Source organism: Eretmochelys imbricata, chromosome 1 (assembly GCF_965152235.1).
Source record: "Eretmochelys imbricata isolate rEreImb1 chromosome 1, rEreImb1.hap1, whole genome shotgun sequence".
In the NCBI taxonomy this organism is placed as follows: Eukaryota; Metazoa; Chordata; order Testudines; family Cheloniidae; genus Eretmochelys; species Eretmochelys imbricata.
The window spans coordinates 136,174,448-136,180,447 of NC_135572.1; the positions used below are offsets into that span (position 1 = coordinate 136,174,448).

A 6,000-nucleotide genomic window follows, 5' to 3' on the forward strand; every position below is an offset into this window, starting at 1 on the left:
GTCTGTTTTTGAAGTCTTTTTGTTGACGTATTGCCACTTTTAGGTCTGTAATCGAGTGACCAGAGAGACTGAAGTGTTTTCCAACTGGTTTTTGAATGTTATAATTCTTGACGTCTGATTTGTGTCCATTTATTCTTTTACGTAGAGACTGTCCAGTTTGACCAATGTACATGGCAGAGGGGCATTGCTGGCACATGATGGCATATATCACATTGGTAGATGTGCAGGTGAACGAGCCTCTGATATTGTGGCTCATGTGATTAGGCCCTATGACGGTGTCTCCCGAATAGATATAATTTATCACTTTCCTCTGAAGCATTAGAGATCAGCCGTGGTGAGAGATGGAGCACTGGTTAGAGTGGACTGATGCTTTGAGGTGGCACAGAGAATCCTCTCTCATAGGTGCCTGGCTAGTGTGTCTTGCTCATGTGCTCAGGGTCAAGCTGATCACCAGATTTTGGATCTGGAAGAAATTTCCCACCAGGTCATATTGCCAGGGACCTGGGTTTGGTTTTTTTGTTTTGCCTTTCTCTGCAGCATGGAGTGTGGGTTGCCTGCCAGGATCACCTTGGCATTTCTCACCTAATTAATTTAAAGACACTGTACAAGTTGATCTCTAGAGTAGAGTTTAACTTTAATTTGACCACTTTACACATGCTAAAGGCACACTGCCATGTCTATACTAGGCTGTTAACACATGCTAGCTAATATGTGCTAGCTCAGGCCCTCAAAATCCTCATCTAAGCAAGTCTTATGATGACAGGAGAAGTAGTGCAATGGAGACATCACAAGAGCCAAGAGAGTGGAAGCTGATGGGATTTTTAGTCAGACTGTTTAAAACTCTCTGCTTGTTTTTGTAAACACTTATTTAACATCAAAGATTAATTAGCCTTTTGGATAAAGGAAGCATTTGTTAAATATTCCGCACCCTAACCCTTTTCATTAGAATACTAAAAGTATAGTAGTGATTAGACAAAACCAGGGTAATGATTACAACTGGTCAAAATCTTACAATGTCCTTCTTGCTCAAAGAACTTAACAGAAATTTCCCTCAGAAATAGTGCTTTCTGTTAAAAATTTATTTATTCCATTTTGGGCAGCATATAGTGCATGTAACAACAGTAATAAAATAACTGAAATTATGTTGCTGGTCAATTTTGATAACAATCACAAACTACCTGTACACTATACTAGCAGTATGTTTTGTTTGTATTTTTGTGGTTTGGACACACACATTTAAAAATTATTAAGATTACAATGTGAAATATTATATGCGCATGAACAGCACTTGTCATCAACAATATACCAAAACCACTAATCTTTCTGTTTCTTTTTAATTAGGTAAATATGGCTACCATGCCCCACAACCTGTTCTTCTTACTCCTCCTGATTCAACCTGAGTTTGGTCTCTCCACTCATCATCAATGGGTTTCTAAGGTTCTACCTTGTAAAATAAAAGCAAAACAGAATAGCTCCTCCATTCTCCTTGATTGCAGTAAACAAAAGCTGAGAGCAGTCCCTCAGGAAATATATACAAATGTTACTGGCTTGATATTGTCTTTCAACTGGATTGAAGAGATTTCTAAGAAGGATTTTCACAACTTTAAGGACCTTACATTTTTTAAATTAAACTGGAATTGGCATGTTAAGCCAGAAGAATCTAATTTTGATTTGTCTCCAAAACCTTTACAAATACTAGATGCAACTTTTTCAAACTTAAGACACTTACAGGAATTACATCTTAATGGCAATCAGCTAACCAGAGTGCCTGCAGGGATTTCACCTAGCATTACTTCGCTAAGTCTAAAGTCCAATAACATTGTTACTATTAGCAAGAACACTTTCAAAGAACTCACAAAATTGAAGGAACTCTATATGGACCAGAACTGTTACTATGGTAATGCCTGTGAAAAACCTTTCAACATGGAAGAAGGGGCTCTTTCAGCCCTCACCAGTTTGACTGTGCTGTCACTTTCCTACAACAACTTGACCCGGGTCCCACCCAAACTGCCTGTGTCACTACAAGAACTTTATTTGAGCCATAACAAGATAAAGAACATTAGTCAAAATGATTTTAAGAAACTAGTTCATCTAAAAGTTCTTGATTTAAGTGGGAACTGTCCAAAATGCTTCAATACACCTTTTCCTTGTGAACCCTGCACTGGAAACTCTGCCATTCAAATACATCTTCTGGCTTTCCAGAATCTTAAAAAATTAAAGACTTTGGTTCTATCCAGCATGTCACTCACTAGTGTACCCGCTATTTGGTTTGAAAACATGCCAGAGCTAGAGGTGCTGCACCTTGCATCTAACTTCTTAATGAGCGAAATAGCTACTGGAAAATTCTTGCAGAATTTATCTTCTTTAGAGGAACTTGACCTATCTTTCAACTACCAGAAACAAATATACTCACGATATCTAAACCTCTCAACATACTTTTCTTCTCTAGTATCTCTAAAACGATTATATATTAAAGGTTATGTCTTCAAAGAATTAGATAAACTGCACTTGGAACCTCTGTTTGCTTTGAGAAAGCTAAATGTCCTTGACCTTGGAATAAATTTTATTAAAAGAGTTGATATGTCTGTCTTCCAGGCTTTTAGAAACCTCACGGAAATATACTTGAAAGAAAACAAAATATTCCCACAAACAACAGAAAAGCATGTTTTTTTAAAATCATTTGAGAAAGAGGACTATTTGATCAATTATCATCGTACCTTGGTGTGGAAATACAAGTTGAACCCTCCTGTCATATATTCTGATAAAAAAAAGCAATCATATGACTTCCTTCACCAGCTTTGTACCTCATATGGCACAGCCTTGGATTTGAGTTTAAACAATATCTTCTTCATTAACCCAAATCAGTTTAAAGGCTTTGGGGATATAACTTGTTTGAATTTGTCTTCAAATGGCCTTGGCCAGGCTTTCAATGGCACTGAATTAATCTATTTATCTAATCTCAAATATTTAGATCTCTCATTTAATAAACTGGATTTGACCAGTTCCTCTGCATTTAAAGAACTACCTAACCTAGAGGTATTAGATCTTAGCTATAACAAGCACTATTTTCTAGTGACAGGTTTTGCACATCAGCTCTTATTTACTGAAAACCTTCCTAACTTAAAAATTTTAAATTTAAGCTGGAATGGCATTTCTGCACTAACAAAATCTGAACTAAGGAGTGACTCCCTTCAAAAACTAGACTTCAGAGGAAACCGTCTTGATATCTTATGGAAAAATGGAGAAATGAATCACATACAATTGTTTAAGCATCTAAAAAAGCTGACACATCTAGATATCTCATACAACAGACTTCGAAATATCCCCACTAGGGCTTTCCAAAATCTGCCTCAGAGCTTAACTAAATTGTATATAAATAACAACAAAATACATACCCTCAGCTGGGAAAATCTTAGATACTTTAAGTCTCTGAAGTTGCTTGACTTAAGTCAGAACAAACTGAAGGCTGTTGATATCCAGTACAACTACACACAGTCCCTCCAGACTCTGCTGCTGAGGGAGAACAAGATTTCCAGGATTGTTGTTGGGTTGCCTGAGAGAGTCAGCAGCCTCTTGTACCTGGATTTGAGTTACAACCGACTGCAAGTCTTAAATCAGTCAACTTTCTTATCAGGACTTATACAACATTTGAAGGTTTTAAAATTAAAAGGGAACCCGTTTGACTGCACCTGCAAAAACAGCAACTTCATAAGGTGGATACAGAAAACCAAAACTTTGATCTCACAAGTAGCCAGAAATGTCATTTGCATGAACCCTGAGGACCAAAGACAGCATAGCGTTCTCTTAATTGACCTGCATGCTTGCATTCTGGATAGCGTTGCAAAAATATTATTTTATATTTCTTTCTCCACTATTATTAGCATTATGATGGTAGCAGTTACTAAACATTTATTTTATTGGGATGTCTGGTATACTTATCATTCTTGTATGGCAAAAATAAAAGGATACAAATCTATAACCACAGACAAAGCTCTCTATGATGCTTACGTCACCTATGATACTCAGGATGCAACAGTAACTGACTGGGTAATAAATGAACTACGATTTCGTCTAGAGGAAAATGGAGACAAGCACGTTCTGCTTTGTTTGGAGGAAAGGGACTGGGAGCCGGGAAAGGCTGTCATTGACAACCTTGCACAGAGCATCCATCACAGCAGAAAGACCATCTTTGTCCTAACTGAAAGATATGTGAAAAATGGGAACTTCAAAACCGCTTTTTATATCGCTCTGCAGAGGCTAATGGATGAGAATACGGATGTGATTGTGTTCATTCTACTGGAGCCGGTGCTACAGCATTCCCAGTACCTGAGGCTGAGGAGGAGGATCTGCAAGAGCTCTGTTCTTGACTGGCCTAAGAATCCACATGCTGAAGGCCTTTTCTGGCAAAGACTAAAAAGTGCAGTGCTAACGGATAACAGCATGCGAGATGATGGGGTGTACAGTATATAGAAAGGGGTTACAACAGCTAGCTTCAGTTCTCAAAAAGTAACTTGTGCTTTTCAGTGCCTCAGTATTTGGGTGCCAAATTTTAAATGCATTAAAAAGAGTCCTAATTTGAGGGGAAGGGGGGTTGTTCAGCATTTTCTGAAAATCAGGCTGCTCTAGGTTCTCCCTTGCTAGACAACCAACATCACTGGTCACCTTAGAAAACTTTGGGTGGTTTTCTTAAAGTTTTATGGGGTGTACTCTATGGTAAGTACTTACAGTTGAATGTACCTGTTACATTGCTATATTGTACTGAAGAAAGTGTGCTTTACGAGGTTAAAGTAAAAGAGCGGATATAAAATCATAGAGATAGAATTAATAACATGCATAAACTTGCTGCATATAAACAGTATTTTTTTCTTTCTATTCCTGTGCTACATTTTTCAGTAGTGGAAGAAAGTTTATTCTCTAACAAGGCAATGTTTGCTCAGACAGTCACTTTTTTCTGTATCTTTATAGGCAATGCATTTATTACAACTTTATTCATTTATTTATTGAAATTTATATAAGTTTGTATTAATAATGAAATACAACATTCTATTATAAAATTTATATTTACATAACAATTGCCTTCAGAATGTCAACTACTTGGGGGCCAGGCCCTGCTGCATGTATGGCAGGTTTAATCCTTTGTCAGGCATGGTGCACATTTATGATGCTATCTTAATAATGACACTAGAAATTTTTTTGTGGAGTTGATGCCTTCTTTGTGTCATTATGTCATTCAGACATCTGCCATTGCTTCATATTTTTTCTGTTACACTGTTAGTAAAATGTCTTTTTATATATGTATGAGACATATTAATTTTTATATGTTACACCACCTCATGTAAAGGAACAGATAGACTGATTCTGGCCACTGGCATATGCTTCCGAATAACCAATCTTCCTTTTTCTATGTTGTCAACTATATTTTCTTTAGAAACTGTTCACTAGTGATTGTAAGAGTAAATTCAAAATTGGGCATAAAGGTTAATATGCATATACTGAGGTAAGAATAAATATCTAGGTAAGTGTATAAATAGAAATGTGCAAGTGTTATTGATACAGCGTTATAGCTATCATTTGGTTCCCAAACCACTGGTGCAGTATTTCTATGCCAAGGGAGGAAAGTAGGATTTGGCGAAGCATAGATTTATACAGGTGTTTGTTATAGCAATGTTATACATGGAGAAGTACACAAGCGGCTGTTTTACAAATTGCTTGTGGTAGGAAGATGTGTGGGTAACTGGGTTTGTTCAGTTTGGGGATCATTATATGGATGATAAGCTGACATATTATTGGCTGGTTTTAAGGTGGGGCCATCGTGTCTTTTTGTTTCATGTATGGTTTTCACAGAGTGTGAGGTAAAGCCTAACAGTGTATGTACTGCTCTTGGGACTGTGTAAGGGTATGTCATCACTGCAGCCTTAGCTCAAGTGATCTACACTACGTTTTGTCTCTTGAGTTAGCCTAGCTCGAGAGAAAGCAGCTATACTACAAAACAATGCTTGA

The 6,000-nt window shown here is 37.2% G+C and overlaps 1 pseudogene; it reads left to right on the forward strand.

The window, feature by feature from the left end:
- The window catches only part of LOC144259007 (toll-like receptor 8 pseudogene), a 28,095-nt pseudogene extending 23,625 nt beyond the window's left edge, over positions 1–4,470 (forward strand).
- Positions 4,471–6,000: the final 1,530 nt, after the last annotated feature.